The 17,306-nt window shown below is 38.8% G+C and overlaps 1 protein-coding gene across 3 annotated transcripts in view; it reads right to left on the bottom strand.

Moving 5' to 3' along the window:
• GPM6A (glycoprotein M6A) overlaps positions 1-17,306 on the bottom strand; it is a 232,615-nt gene that overhangs the window by 38,067 nt on the left and 177,242 nt on the right. The gene's annotated exons all lie outside the window — the stretch shown is intronic.

The following is a 17,306-nucleotide window of genomic DNA, read 5'->3' as shown; positions in this document are numbered from 1 at the left end:
CAACTCCCTGGGCCTGTTTCTTTTACACAGTGAGTCAAAACCTGTTAGTTGTGTGTGAATCCAATTTAGTGAACGTTGACCAGCATTTATTAAAAGTGAAAGAGAATGCAGGAAGGCACTGCATGTAGGAAGGCACATTACTTTTGAATCACTTTGAGTTTAGAAAAGAGAGACCTGAATGGGCTAGGGACTCCACCCTTCTGTGTTTCAGGGTGAGGTATTCTTCTGAATTAATCATTTGTAAAAGAGTGACAATAAAATGGACTCAAGTGGTTCTAGTGAGCATTAAATGAGCTAACAGAAAACAGTGCATGACATAGAGTAACTACTCAGTAAATGTTACATCTATCATTATTAGATATATCTGTAACTATTATACAGATTAATTTTATTATGTTGTAATATGGTTTCCAAAAATTGTTTGACCACAGTAATTATTTTTGCTTTTAGAAGTTTCATCATTTTAGTCTTCCATTTTCAAAAGATGGCTTTCAACTAGTCTGAAACATCACTTAACCTTGGTTGTTGATATTCAAAATAAGTATTAGAACTCTCTAGTCAACTCAGATATGTTCTTCTAAGGCATTAACTAGAAATGCCTAGGTATATATGTTTTGCCACAAGAAATACTGATGAGATACTGTTTCCCAGCCACTGCTGAGAAAGGGAAGTTCAGGTTAGATGGGCAGCAAGCACAGAGGAACTCAATGTATCAGTTTCACCTCTGCTCCCCACTGCTTCCCCACACATATCCTATTTCAAAAAGTTCCTCCGACCTATCGTCTTTTGGAAATTTTGGATCAAATTTCCTTCTGTAATGCTGAAACCCATCAAACTCTCTCCATGTTATTGACTTTTCATCTCTTCAGAAACTAATAACAAATAATACTGGAAAATGGATTGTTATGTACTGTATTTCATTCATGGGAAGATCTGTGTGTTGTTTCACCTATAATGTGTATATGTTTATAAGCTACATATGAACCATGCAGTGATTGCTAAGTTCCTGTGTGAGATAACTTTACATTCAGAGGGGGGCTAGTCTGCTGTTTTAGTGTTCATTGAACTAGCCTCCTTAAGAGAATTATGGATCATCTTATCTGTCCCAGGAGAGGTTAAAAAAGGAAGTTTGAACACCTTCCCACTTCCACAGCTCTTGCTAGCACAGGCAAAATTATTTCCTGAACATTCCTCCCCAGACACACACGATACACACAATACACACGTGCATGCACACACACACACGTGCACACACAATGTGGTTAAGTAGAAAAGGTTAGAACATCTTGCCACCTCCTATGATAGGAAGAAATTTCACTGGTAGTTGGGTGAGACCAGTGTGTGGAGTATCTGAATGTCACTGAACACAGTTTTGAGCAGAGATTAACAGGGTAGCAAAAAAGAAACAAAAAATCTCTGGACTGTTTAAAAATAAAGAAAAATCCTAAAATTGGTACCAACCCAAAGAAGAGCTACTCTTAATTTTGGCAAGTGTCCCCAACAGCCCCATGATCTCAAATCCTTGTCCTTCGTAGTTTCTCTCCCGATTTTTCTTGAAGGATCTAAATGTGTGGCATTTCTACTGCAGATACTGAGGTGTCTGATTAAAGTATCCACGAAACCCTTAGGAACAGGAGTCAAATATACAGGAAAGAGTCCAAACACCGAATTCATAGATAGGAATTACCTTTGCTGATCCTACACCTCAAGCTTCTAAGAGAGTAAAGATAAATTGTGACTGTCTCAGGACCCAAGGGAGTAGTAGGCCCACTGGTGGTCACCAGACTGTCATGAGTAACATGGAAACTCACAATACCATATGCAAAATAGATAGCAAATGGGAATTTGTTATATGACTCAGGGAACTGAAACAGGGGATCTGTAATAATCTAGAAGGGTGGGATGGGAGGGAGATGGGAGGGGGGGGACATGGGTGTACCTGTGGCTGATTCTTGTTGATGTCTGACAGAAAACAATAAAATTCTATAAAGCAATTATCCTTCAATTAAAAAATAAAGTGGCAAAAAAAGAATTTCTGATTAATTTTGTTACTAATTCCAGTCAGTTTCTGCCTATTTCATGTTTTCTCTGTTGGACCAATTCTAGCCTACAAGCAACCAAGCCTGGTTGCCTAGACTCTATATATATATGGTGGGAGGGGAGATGCTCTTTGTGCCATAGTCTTTGTAGTATAAAGTATAAAGTGAAAGTGTGAGTCACTCATGTCTGACTCTTTGCGACCCCATGGACTGTAGCCCACCAGGCTCCTCTGTCCATGGAATTCTCCAGGCAAGAACACTGGAGTGGGTAGCCATTCCCTTCTCCAGGGAATCCCCACCCAGGAATCGAATCCAGGTCTCCGGCATTGCAGGCAGATTCTTTACCATCTGAACCACCAGGGAAGCCCAAACATCAAGTATAGCTTTCATTGAAAACTGCCTTTTAAATTTAGGAAAACATGAGAGAAATTTCAATACTGAGTAAACCCAAATCGACAAGCCTGAGTTAACAGGCATTTCCGGATGAGCTTAAAATCTCCAAATTAAACAGAAATATTTAACTTTCTATTTAAATGCTGTCACTTAAATCCCTCAGACTGATGATACCCTTATGGATAAGTACCAGCTCCTCTAAACCTCCTTTACCATCAGATCAGGTTATAATCTTTCCATTTCAGTCCTGTGAAGGGAGAGTCACTCAGTCGTGTCCGACTCTTTGCAACCCCATAGACTATACAGGCCACCGAATTCTCTAGGCCAGAATACTGCAGTGGGCAGCCTTTCCCTTCTCCAGGGGATCTTCCCAACCCAAGGATCGAACCCAAGGTCTCCTGCACTGCAGGCAAATTCTTTACCAACTGAGCAACTAGGGAAGCCCCATTTTCAGTCCTGATCCTCTGCAAAACTTTTACTCAAGGTAAGAAACTTTTGATGCACATTTTGCACTCGTAATGGGCTGGACTCTGATCGCCCCACTCTTCTGAGACCTGAGTTGCCTATTGGCTTTTGAAGGCGGCTTTCAGAACTCCCATCTGGGGAAGCAGTGCACCATTTCGGTGTTCTCTCCAGCTGCCAGAATCCCACGTAGCTGCTGGCAGGGGAGCTTCTTTCCTCCCACAGAGAGAAGCAGTCTTGGCAGAGCAGCAGAGTTACCATGGCAACTGTGCTCCGGGACCCAGGAGATGCTCCCAACAATCGTCTTCTGAGGCTGAGGATTCTGCTGCCACCATCGCCATGTTTCTTACTGTGCCTCCAATGAGAAAGCACGCTATTAAATGATATCAGGAAAAGCATAGTAGGTGGAGGGCTGGCACTGGGGAAAATACCTTTTCTTGAAAACTCTATTAAAAACAATAAAATGACTTTCCCCAGGAAACATTTCCAATATTAGATATGATGAAAGTAGGGCCACTGATTCTCAAACAGAGCTAATGGTTGAAATCCTGAACCCAGAATTTACATGCTGCAGACATACCTGTATACACAAACAAGCATTTCTTGTATCTAGTTCCTGTTTTTTGTATTTTCTCATAATGAATTAATGCTATGTTCTTACTGTCACATAGAAGAAGAAATTACTAGACTTTCTTTTCAATACACTCTGAAATATTAGCAACTATATCAAAATTTCAAAGAAGATAAAAGCTATATTATATATTAGTCTATAAAAAGTCTATTTTTTTAAGTGAGACGTATGCTGCTTAATTTTCTTTCATTCAAACATTGTGAAGTAAACACAAGCCTTTTCTCACTCCACACAGTGCACCAAAATAAAGGGAGAAAATTCTAGATCAACAAGAAAGAGAGCAAGAGAGACAGAAAACTGAGAGAGAGACCAACAAAACGGAGGGCCCTGGAAGGGAGACTGATGTGAGGCTGACGAGAGACTGGCAATGAACTCACTGACCATTTTTTTCCAGCATCATTTACCAAAGAGTTGATTCTTTATCTTCCAACCTACCAGAACACTTTTGTCATTACCAAGTAGCCACAGAGGTCTGAGTCTCTGAGGGTGGTCTAATTCTGTTCAACCATTGGTCTATAGTCAGTCTACTGGTCTGTGCCCCCGCCTTGGAGCTTATCTTCGTTTGTTGTGGAGGAAATTCCCTTAACTTGCTCCTCTTCCTCATGTGTATCATGCCATTGACAGCCCTATTACATTAACATACAAATTTTAGAAACAGTTTGTCTGACTCCACAATTTACCTTATCGGGGGGTTCAGATGGGTATTTTTATAATGATTGCATGTCTAGAAATTTTGCAAAACCAGTTTTTGATCCTCTTAATTACTTTAGATCTGTGAATTATTTTGTGTTGATAATTATACCATCTGTGAAATTTTTGAGCTTTGTTTTCATTATTTGTGCCTTTCTACTACTGACCTTTCTCTTGACACAACTCTCTTGTTTGACCATCAAGCGTTATGTATGCTATTGGTTGATTGGTTAAAAAGGTATCTTCAGTTTTGAATTCCATAACTGGCTTTTCCCCATCTGTCGAAATAATTTTATGTTTTTCTTTTTATCTGCCATTTCAACATTTTTTTCAATTTTAAATTAAACTTGCATCCTTGAGAAAAACCCAACTGAGTCATACTGTATTTTTTAATATGTTGCTGAATTTGTCATGCTAACATTTTGTTCAATGCTTTTGTATGTATCAATTCATTCTAAAATAGCTGTCAGGCCCTCACCAGGTGCCAGGCACTTCGCGAATTGCTGGTGCTGTGGAAGGAAGTCAAATAAAAAAAAAATTCTGCCCTGGTTCTAGAGGTGGAAGACAGACAAATGAGATGCAGAAGTAATATCTGTGAGAATGTGAAAAGTGCAAAGAAAAGCAAAATATGGAAGAGGGGTAGGGAACATTGGAGTAATTCAGGGAAGGAATAACTGAGGTGACAAATTTTAAAGGATGGGAGGAGGAAAAGGGGCCAGGCAAGAGAGTCTCAGGAGCAGAGGGCTTCAAAGACAGGAAAGGCACATGTGAATGTCCTGAGGAAGGCGCCTGAGGATGCGAAGAGTGTCTAAGAAGTCAGTGGTGGTAAAAGAGACTGAAGCTGAAACAAAAGAACATAAGGGGAGATGATAAGATGACGGATGTATCGGGTGAGAACAGGGATGCTCATGTTCATGAATGGGACTGACATCTAATTTGTGCTTTCTTGTTTTATAATCAAGTTCATACCAACCTTGTAAGGTGATCTTTTTTCTGCACCCTGAGGTTGTTTGCATTAGGTTTAGCTGCATAATAAATATTTGGTAAAACCAGCCAGTAACACCATCCAGGCCACTCGCATACTTCATGGAAAAAGGTTAACTACTGATCTAATTCTTTATAGAACTAATCAAGGTTTCTTTTGCTTCTTAAGTTTGTTTGCTAGGTTCAATGTTGTAGGCATTTGCAAACTTAGTGTAAGTTTTCAAACTCTGGATGAAATTTTATGTAACTCGTATAGTATTTTTAACCGATTCATCATCGGCATGTATCTCCTTTTGTTTTCCCTGATGATTTCAGTTCCCTCCCTCCTCTTCTCCCTTCCGTCTTTCCATCCTTCATCCACACCTTCCTCTCACTCTGCTATTTCTACTCATGGTCCAGTGGCTAGAGTGTCACATGCCTCCCCCTCAGTCACACAGAACAAACAGTGCAATTCTACCACGTATGCACAGGGCAGGGCCCCATAAATACTCAGCCAACAGCCCTAATTGCTAATAAAGTAAGTAATGTCAGTGGCTTTTGAATACTACTGTCGGGCTTCCTTGGTAGCTCAGATGGTAAAGAATCTGCCTGCAATGTGGGAGACTCGGGTTTTCCGGTTTTACTATCTTTTTATAGTGTGTTTCTGTACATTTCATCATGCCTAGAGGGAATGTGTCTGCTTAGTTGCTCAGTTGTATCGGACTCTGTGACCCCAGGAGCTGTAGCCCACCAGGCTCCTCTGTCCACAGTATTTTTTGGGGCAAGAATACCAGAGTGGGTAGCCATTTCCTTCTCCAGGGGATCTTCCCGATCCAGGGATCGAACCTGAGTCTCTTACATCTCCTGCCTTGCAGACAGATTCTTTACCCACTGAATCAATGGATGCTGAGCTATGAATCTTCAGTCTTTTACCTTTTCTAATATAAACATTTAGGGGGATAAGATAAGTTCAAAATTGTGCTTATGAAAAAGTTTTATACTGTAAGATTATAGCAAACAGAATTTCTAACATTAAATCTTTGATTAATGACATGATCAACTAAAGTTTTAAAGTGTCCCAGAATATAGCTCAAATAATCACCCAATATTTTTGAAATGTTAACACTTTATTTAAATATATTTCTGGCCAAATAAAGTACAGAGTTAAGGTAAATATTTGAATAATTACAAATCAATGCTTCTTTATTCAGTTCAGTCGCTCAGTTGTGTCCAACTCTTTGCAACCCCATGGACTGCAGCACACCAGTCCTCCCTGTCCATCACCAACTCCCTTCATTACAGCTTCACCAACTTCCTTCATTATAGCTTCACCAACTTCCTTCATTATAGCTTCACCAACTTCTTTCATTACAGCTTCACCAACTTCCTTCATCAAAACTTCACCAACTCCTTTCATTACAAAGGGACAACAAAAGATCTGTAGATATTTGAGGAACACCTCCAACTTGAAAAAAAAGGAAACAAAATTAAAATAATAATAAAAAATAATAATAAAAAATAAATTAAAAAATAAACACAAAAAGAGCTCAGAGAAATGGAAGACAAAGCAGGCAGCTGGTGAAAGTTTAAATGGGTATGTGCATGCACACACACATATATCCCTATGTTCTCCTAGGATATAATTAAATACATTGTACATGGGCTTCCCCAGTGGCTCAGATGGTAAAGAATCTGTGTGCAATTCAGGAGACCTGGGTTCGATTCCTGGGTTGGGAAGATACCCTGGAGGAGGGCATGACAACCTGGAGAATCCCCATGGACAGAGGAGCCTGGTGGGCTACAGTCCATGTGGTTGCAAAGAGTCAGACACGACTGAGTGACTAAGCGCAGCACATTCTTGAAATAAGAGTGGATGCTAAAAATAGGTAACTGCAAAAAAAGCTAGAAGTTCTTATTTAAAAATATAATAGCAGAAGTTTAAAATTTAATGGATGAGCTAAAAGACAAAGAAAAGGAAATCTATCTCAATGAATGAAAAGGTGAAGATGGAAATTGGAGAGAAAAGATAAGCAACTTAGAAGATCAGATGAGGAAGTCCAATTTTGACATTCAAATGTAATGAGGTCCATCAAGAAGAGCCGAGAAAATGAAGATTAGCAAATTATCAAATACTACAAAAAGTCTCTTAGAATCGAAGAACACACGTCTCCAGATGAAAAGGACTTTTCCTCATGGGCTGGTTTCCTTTCTAGAGTCCTTACTCACAGCCTCATGATACCAAGAAGACAAGCATCCTGGGGTTGGCTGTGTGCCTCTTCCAGTTACAACAGCTGGGGTCACAGACAATAAGCGTCTTAGACAACAGCATCATCAGACAAGAGAAATGGGAAGTTATCCACTAAAGTGAAAGCAGGTGACTTTTCAGAGGACCATTTCTGAAGACGTTTAACAATTCCATTTGGCCTTAGGATCCTTAAGTGTTTGCGGATATCTTAGTGACAGGAAGCCAGCCTCGCTTCCTCTTATCCTATTACACAATTCCTTGTCCCGTGGATAGAAAGAGTATAGCCACCATTAAGTCAGACTTGACTGTCCTAGGTTTATTTCACATGCTCATTCATTTTTTTCCATGCTTTGCTGGCAGCGCAGTTACTGACACAGTCTACCAACATACTGTGAATGTTTTTTAAGCACCTACTAGTTCTACGTACTGAGTCTACAAGAGTGAAAGCCACTCAGTCGTGTCTGACTCTTTGCATCCCCATGGACTGTATAGTCCAGGGGATTCTCCAGGCCAGAATACTGGAGTGGGTAGCTTTTTCCTTCTCCAGGGGATATTCCCAACCCAGGAATCAAACCCAGGTCCCACACTGCAGGTGGATTCTTTACCAGCTGAGCCACAAGGGAAACCCAAGAATATTGGAGCGGGTAGCCTATCCCTTCTCCAGAGGATCTTCCAGACCCAGGAATTGAACTGGGGTCTCCGGCATTGCAGGCACATTCTTTACTAACTGAGCTATGAGCAAAGCCCATATGAGGGAGTCTACAAGAGAGATAAAAAATATGACCTCTATCTACCAGTAGTGAGAAATAAATCTACATACTACTGGGAAATGAAATTCGAAATTTCTAGCACCTTTCTACAAAGTTTTCCAAAAATATTCCACCTGAATATTTAGGACTGTTGTGACATCTTGCATGTCCAACCTGAGCAGCCCGAATCACCATGTTCATCAACCACCAGAAAGAGTGGCAGTGACCGTGGAGTTCAGTCACTTGAAGGACAGTAGAAAACGTCCTTGGTGTAAAGCATAGCATACTAGAAAGATGAGCAGTAAGATGAGAGTTCAGAATTGTGCTCGTGAAGAATTTTTTATACTGTAAACTTTACAGCAAACAGAATTTCTAACACTAGACCTTTGGTTAATGACATGATCATGTAAAGTTTTAAAGCATGCTAGAATATACTCAGATAATCTCCCAATATTATTGAAATATTATTAACACTTTACTTAAATATATCTCTGGCCTATAAAAAGTACAGAGTTGAGATAAATATTTAAATAATCCAGGATAAAGTGGCATTATAAAGAATATAAACACACACAACAGGTTTTAATGTTAAATACTTTACTCATTGCTACAATTCTGTGATTAGATAAATTAGTTTCTAACTTTAAAAAGAACATCTTGGAAAAGGAAGAGAATGGGCAGAGTTTGGAAATATTCTTTATACTCTGCTAATTTGTTGGCTAGGAACCAAAATCGCCAGGGATTTTTCTCAAAAACAGAGATCCTAGGATCCCCTCCATTGAAAACACTGCTGTTTTTATCAAGTACTTCAGGTGACTCTGATGTACAGATGTAAGAGCATATGGAAACCATGCAGTATTCTATAAAATCATATTAAATGTCTCACATACTCTAAAATGAGTTGACAAACCAGATACACATGTAATACAAGGATTAAGAAGGATTTACTCTAGGAATTTTTAACAAATCATTAAACAAAACATGCAGTCTATAACTAAACGACATCAAAAATAACTTTTTGAACAATTCCAAAGCTTCATAAATAGTGCCAAGACTTTTAGTGTACTGCCAGTTGAGTGTCATCTTCACAGTAACACTGTGAAGGGGGTATAATCATTCATTTCTCAAGTGATTATTGAGACTGGTATTGAAAAAAGTTTGTGAAAGGCTGTGTATAGTGAATTTTCCAGAAGAATAATGACATTTTCCTTTTAAACATGTTTTTATTATGGACACATTTATAATACTATTTGCAACTCCAGAGTGTAAAAAAAATATCATTAATTACAGAACAATCTGTACTGGTCAACATGACTTAGCAAGAATGTTTTGATTAATTAAACTCATTTCCCTAAGGCAGAAAAATTAATTGTTTAGATAATGATTGGAGCCATACTCTTCTGGCTGTGATAAACAAACCTCAAGGGCGAGGGAACAGTCAGGTGGAGACATGTTTTTGAGATCCAACCAGAGCAATTCCTGGAAGGAAAAAAGGTGAGCCCCCAAACTGGTCTGAGTTCCAGACACCTGTGAGGTATTTGCAGAACACACTGTGCTTGTATAAATGATGTTTAGAGATCCAGTTAAAACCTTATCTTCTGCTGTATTGAGTGAACCGATCAACATAGACGTCAGTGTGGCCATGTCCTCACAATGTTCAGACCTATGTTTAGAATGCCCTTAGTTCTCAGGTTGATCCACTGCTGCCATCCCAAAGATGTATTATCTTAGAACAAAAATATATTACAATTTCTTACAGTTGCATAGGTTTACTGGACTCTGATGGACAGTTTTCACTTGGGATCATTCTACTGCAGCGGAAAGAGCAATGGGGACCAATTGCTTGACTCAGCTGGTTTCTCCACTTGCACTTGGCTAATATGGTGAACCAGGGATTGTAAAAAATTTTTTCTAGTGTCTCCTGTACAGCACAAAGCAGCTGCTAGAACCGTCCAGAATTTTCAGTGTAACAAGGTGTTCTGTGTTTTGAAATACACATGTGTTATGTAATGAAACAGTATGATATTGGGAGATTATTTTTAAGTTTTAAACGGTATATAAGACTTTGCAAAATTACACGTTACATACAGCAGTCTAGAGTCGAGATCAAGTACCATAATATCCTAATACTATATTGTTACTTTAAAAATTATTTGCAGAGTACTTATGCAGTACTATGCTTCCCTGGTGGCTCAGATGGTAAAGCGTCTGCCCACAGTGCAAGAGACAAGGGTTCATTCCCTGGGTTGGGAAGATCCCCTGGAGAAGGAAATGGCAACCAACTCCAGTATTCTTGCCTGGAAAATTCCATGGACTGAGGAGCCTGGTAGGCTACAGTCCATGGGATCACAAAGAGTCGGACACGACTGAGCAACTTCACTTCACTATGCAGTACTATATGCAGAGTACTTATATGCAGAGTACATCATGAGAAATGCTGGGCTGGCGGAAGCATAAGCTGGCATCAAGACTGCCAGGAGAAATATCAATAACCTCAGATATGTAGATGACACCACCCTTATGGAAGACAGTGAAGAAGAACTAAAGAGCCTCTTGATGAATGTGAAAGAAGAGAGTTGAAAAGGTTGGCTTAATGCTCAACATTCAGAAAACTATCATGGCATCTGGTCTCATCACTTCATGTCAAATAGATGGGGAAACAGTGGAAACAGTGGCTGACTTTACTTTTCTGGGATCAAAAATCACTGCGTATGGTGACTGCAGCCATGAAATTAAAAGACGCTTGCTCCTTGGAAGGAAAGTTATGACCAACCTAGACAGCATATTAAAAAGCAGAGACATTACTTTGCCAACAAAGGTCCATCTAGTCAAGGCTATGGTTTTTCCAGTGGTCATGTATGGATGTGAGAGTTGGACTGTGAAGAAAGCTGAACGCAGAAGAATTGATGCTTTTGAACTGTGGTGTTGGAGAAGACTCTTGAGAGTCCCTTGGACTGCAAGCAGATCCAACCTGTCCATCCTGAAGGAGATCATTTCTGGGTGTTCATTGGAAGGACTGATGTTGAAGCTGAAACTCCAATCCTTTGGCCACCTGATGCAGAGAGCTGACTCATTTTGAAAAGACCCTGATGCTGGGAAAGATTGAAGGTGGGAGAAGGGAATGACAGAGGATGAGATGGCTGGATGGCATTACTAACACAATGGACATGGGTTTGGGTAAACTCCGGGAGTTGGTGATGGACAGGGAGGCCTGGCATGCTGTGGTTCATGGGGTTGCAAAGAGTTGGACATGACTGAGTGACTGAACTGAACTGAACTTTAAAAATAACAATAAGGGAATTTTAAAAATTAATATTAAAAATGACATTTACAGTTTAAAATTATTTTGGTCAAAAAAATAAAAAAAATTGCTCCATGTATAAACCATATGACAATTTTTTAAGAGTATTGATCAGTTTTATTTGAAACTCCAGTGAGAAAAGGCAAAATGGGATCATTTACTAACATAGTCCATGTCATGATCAAACACATGTTTTCTATAGAACTAGAGCATATTTAAAAAATAATTGTGGAATTCGAAGATATTTTTGAAAATAAAAACATATCTTGAAAAGTTAATCGTAATAATTCAAAATTATAAATTAAACTTGTGAAAGAAAAATTATAAAGTTAAAAAAAATACAAATTCTCTTTTTAAACACTGTGAATTACTTATAGAAAGTTTATTTATTCAATTTGTTTGTAGAAATTCACTGAGACATTTGCAGAGACAGCCATATTTCTCTAAACATAATGATAGGGTTTTTAATGTAATCTGGTATTTTAAAATTTAGACATTTATTCTAAATTTAATTTTTTTTTACAAAGGCAGGTATTAACATTCTCTGTTGCATAGTCCCCTGGTAGCTCAGCTGGTAAAGAATCCGCCTGCAATGCAGGTGACCCTGGTTCAATCCCTGGGTTGGGAAGATCCCCAGGAGAAGGGCATGGCTACCCACTCCAGTATTCTTGCCTGGAGAAGCCCACAGACAGAGGAGCCTGGTGGGCTACCATCCATGGGGTCACAGAATCGGACACGACTGAGAGATTGAGCACACACATTTCATAGTTACTAAAACATACACAAATTTGGTATGAGGCAAAATATACAGTCATCGTCTGAACCGTCAAAATGATAATATTTTCAAGTACAATTTCTTACATCACAATGTTACTTCAAAATATATATGGAATAGAGAGCAAAGCAAACCACCTCTGGATAATCACAGTAAGATGTTTTACCGTGAACATTAGCAGAATTTTTAAAGCGAGTATATTTTTTTCCCAATTAGTTGCACAACAAGTCATTGTTTTCAGCCACCAACAACCTGTCATAATCTGTAAGAAGGAAAACTCTGCTTCCACAGTTGAAGCACTATTGAGTATCTAAATGATCTAATGTCTCTTTGGAAAGAGGCAAAATGGTAGCATTGCAAGGTAGAAATGTCACTTCTGCAAGTGATATCTTTTCTCAAGTACCAGAAACTTGAAAAAGCTAAAATATATTTTTTAAATCAACAGAATAATATTCTTCTTTTCTCTCCCTCTCTGGCTTCTTCTCTCATCAGAGCAGCTATGGTTCTCTGCTCTGCTCTCTAAAGACCAGGGAAGTACTAGTTCAAAGTCTCCAGTAAATCTTTTCAAATGTTGCAGAAGAAATGTTGATTTTATCTGAGCCAAGCAGAAGCCTGCCATTTTGTTGCTTCTATTACAAGCTGAATGAGCTTTGTGATCACAAAATATACATGCACTGCTTTTTAATTACAGCAATTTTCATCCCCGGCTAATTTGTCCCATGCCACACGTATTTCATGTCCTTTGCTTCTTTTGATTATAACCCAAATGACTCCTAGATACTGGCGGTTGAAAAATAAAGGTTTAGAGACAGATGACTACAAAGCAGCCTTGAACATGTTATAAGGGAATCGGCCTTTAGGTGTTTTTGTATTCTGCTCACCACGGGGCGCATCTTTAAGAGAGCTCAGCCTATGTATGAAAACCTGCACTTCACACAAATCTTTTTATTTCATGTCAGTAATCCCCACAATTTTATGAATACAGACAAAGCTCATTTTCAGTTGCTGCCAGTCATCTCAAGTGGCTGTGAAGTTAAGAATTACTGCCAAAGTAATAGAAGAATGCTCGTGGAGAACTGGAAAGGCAGATATATTACACAAAACATTAGATTTTTATAATCTCTAGTGTATACTCTACACTTTGGTATAGCACTCCTCTGTTGTGGTTTGCAGTGAGTTGACAACGTCTGGTATCAGGGACTAGGATTTACATATCTTTACACATCCGGGATTTCATAAAGCTTGGTTCATGCACACAACAAGCATGGAAAACTCCTAGGACTTACTTTCTATCTCTATTTGGTGGTGTGTTTTTCTTGTTTTGATTGCCTATATACTGGAAGGATAAGTCAACATCAATTTCTACATGTTGTCCATTCAAATTATATTGGAAAAAAAATTAGAGTCACATCAATAGCATCAAAAGATGCAGTTTAATCCAAGGAAACCTTAGAGGCATATTTCACAATGTAAAGGAAAACAGTCATTTCTGTCTTTGGCCAGGACTGGTCACTGCTGAGATGTAATGGAAAGAACCCTGAAGGAAGGAGCAGAAGAAAAGTGGCATTTCTGCTTTTTCTCAGTAAGTAGCAGTTCTCAAACTTACCTAGTGTTTGACTTTTGTTTTTAATAAAGCAGAATCTAATTCTTAAAAACTCACTTGGGGGGTTGTGTGGGCATACACAATTGGCTTTATTACCCTGAAAGCTGCTCTATGAGCTCACTAGCTTGACGTTTTTCTCTCATCATTGGAAAGTCTAAGGCAGATAATCCTTTTAAGACTCTGCTTACTAAACAAATACATTGTTTGGCCTTAAAACATGGAGAACAATGTTCTGTATTTTTGATAAATACCACTGACACTTCCTGCAGTTTTGACAAGTATATGGGATCAAATTTAGATAACTGAACGGATTATTTTTATCCAAGATCATCTGTCAATGCTCATGTTAAGACTGAACCTGGAAGTGAGTGAAGGGAATTGGAATGAAAGACATATAAAATTGTTTAATAAGTGACAGCAAGTAACATATTCCAATGGTCTGGTAATTTTTACTCTTTCCTTTGAGCTCTTAAATGTGACCAAACCCCATGTGATAATTTATGTAATTAAATTATGGATAATGTATAACATGTAAAGATTTCTCTCTACTGGTAAGAATAATATATATATATTTTTAAATCCTATTATAATTTTTAGATAATATTATTCTGGGAGAAGAGTTTACAGTAACTTCAGTGATTTACCTGCACAATGAGACTTTAAATGAGACCTATATTTGCTGTCATTTAGTTACACAAACATGATACTTACTCCTAAGATTATTTTCCTTCACTTAAGAAACCACAAGATCTGAAGCATTTCACAAACAGAACTGAATGAGGAAAATCCAGGGGAAACATGTACAGAAGTGACCTTGACCATCTCGTGACCAGGAAGCAAATGTCCCCGAGGGGCTCGGGCTCAATTTATGTTTGATCCCAAGCGTTCAATGAAAGCAAAGTCATCGTCTGTTGGTCAGGATTTTCTGCCTCTTTTTTCAGCATTATCATGTTGCATTTTTACCAAAGAGTCCTAGAATCTGAGCTGGCAGGCTTATTATATTTACATGAGTTGAAACCTAAATTAAGAGAAAACATGCAACATTCATCTAATAGCTGGTTATTTTTGAAAAATGAAGATGAGTAAGAGGGAGCTGACCTTTATAAAGACATGAGTTACTAAACGTCAAATCTCTGTCTGGACATACAATAGCTAAACTAACAGAACGTCTATGAGGCCAGATAGTAACACCAATACATTTGGAATTCTAATATTGGAAAAAAGCATATTGAAATGTACTATGCAGTGTATTTTATATGTGATTTGTTAATGAGTAATACATATGCATGACTGTACCACTGAGAGAGAGCTTGGGGGGGTCAGATGAGAATACAAAAACAGGCAGGCCTTGCAGGGGATGCAGCTCATTTCCCTTGGAACAAAGCTAAAAGCCTCACAAAAGGGCTTGCCAGCCACTGAGGTTCTCCCTCATTATCTCTCCAACCCCTCCCCTCTCAGCAGCATCTTCCTTCTTCCTGTGAGAAACACCCAGCCTTGGGCATTGCTACAAGCTACACTTTCTCCTGCAAATATTCTTTCCTGGGATATCTGGGGACCCAACTTCCTCACGTCCTTAAGTTTTCACTTAATTTTAATCCTGACTCTCCAATTTACAAATTGTATCCTGCTTTCCCCTATTCATAGCTGTAGACTCCAGAGTCCTATTACCCTGCTCCTCTTTTTCTTATTTCTACATGACTTTCAACACAATACAAAGTTTACTCCTCAGTACTATCTATTGCTTACGTGTATTCTTCTCCTTGGGGCTTCCCTGGGGGCTTAGCAGTAAAGAATCCTCCTGCTGTCAATGAAGGAGACACGAGTTTGATCCCCAGGAGAAGGAAATGGCAACCCACTCCAATATTCTTGCCAGGGAAATCCCATGAACAGAGGAGCCTAGTGGGCTATAGTCCATGGGGTAGCAAAGAGTCGGATATAACTTAGCAATTACGCAACAACAGCAAATTCTCCTTGAAGTGTAGGATCGTACATAGTTGGTCCTCAATTAACATTTGTTGAATGGGTATTATCTTTTATACACATAGAAGCTTATGCTTGTGATTGCCAAGTAAAAACCTAGAGTTCACAGTCAACAAGGAAAATAACAAAAAGAAGTTGCTTAAAAGATAAGTTTCTATCCAATAGCCTAACGCATATGTATTTGGAAGTAATATACTTTTATCGGGCAAAGAAAAGATACTTAATATATATTGCTAGTCAAAATACAAAATATAAAAATCAAATCCACATCCATAAAGGTATAACTTCACATTAAAAACTGCACTATTTATTATACAAACACAAAGAAAAGACTGCACAGGCATTTGACTGGATCCTAGTTTTCCACAATAGCACAATAGTTCTCACAAAACTCCTGGAAAGTAAAACTATAACATTAGTTGGAGACATTAACAAGTTTAGCAATAGGGTCCTTCCACAAAGATAGCACTGCCCAGTGACTACAGCCACCAATCTAATCAATGTGGCTCACACTTCAAGAAACAGAAGTAAGCATAAGATTTAGCTCTCAGTCTCACTCTGTAGAACTCTTCTTCTAATAGCTTAAAAAAAAAAACAAAGAAACACATCAAAATAAAAAGCCATAAATAAAAAGTTATGGCTATTATTATTGCAGCCATAAATAATGCACTGTTTACAAAAAAAAATGGTACAGATATATTTACTATCTAGGACAATGAATTTTAAGCATATGTTCTAAATTATTCGATGGTAGGCAAGACAGAGCTTTTTAAGATTCAATGGCAAAAAGCCTTGAGTAGGGAGCCAGCAACTTGGCTGCTAAATGAGTTCCACCACAATAGCTTTAGAGTCTCAGGGCAAGTCTCTCAACCTTCCTTCACTGTTAAAGGATCCAATGGCTGAATGATCTCTAATGTCTTGTTTTGCTTCTAAAATGTTTCTTAAAATCTTTTTAAAAAATTCAGTGGGTTTTATTTTCTTCCTCTAATGCTCAGTGGATCCTAAACAATGTATTCAGGACACAAGGAGAAAGAGTATTTTTAGCCCAGTTATGACTGAGTATCATGTGACGAGAAGGTGTTTCATAGAACCATCCCCAACTCAGGGGGACGCAGGGAGAATAGAACACTGAGCTTCCCTTCCTGGCTACCTATGATCGCTCATCAAGGAGCACCCATGGTTCCTTGAGGCTCCCTTTTTCCAGGAGGTTTTGGGAGGATGAGGGGTGCTGATAAGGCAACTGTGGTCCATTGTTGCCACTGGTTCACCTATCAGACTCTAGGCAGGAAGTGTATAACATTATAGCAGAGTGTAATGTTTTGAACTTTAGAGGCCTTTTAAAGAGTAGAGTTTGAAACTGTGTTATAGTGCTAAACCTAGTTCAGTGGTAAAGAATCCACCTGCCGATGCAGGAGATGTGGATTTGATCCCTTGGTCCAGAAGATCCCCGGGAGGAGGAAATGGCAACCCACTCC

The sequence above is a fragment of the Odocoileus virginianus genome, chromosome 32, assembly GCF_023699985.2.
Source record: "Odocoileus virginianus isolate 20LAN1187 ecotype Illinois chromosome 32, Ovbor_1.2, whole genome shotgun sequence".
In the NCBI taxonomy this organism is placed as follows: domain Eukaryota; kingdom Metazoa; phylum Chordata; class Mammalia; order Artiodactyla; family Cervidae; genus Odocoileus; species Odocoileus virginianus.
Note: the sequence above shows the minus strand (reverse complement) of the source record. Positions and strands in the feature narration are given on the sequence as shown.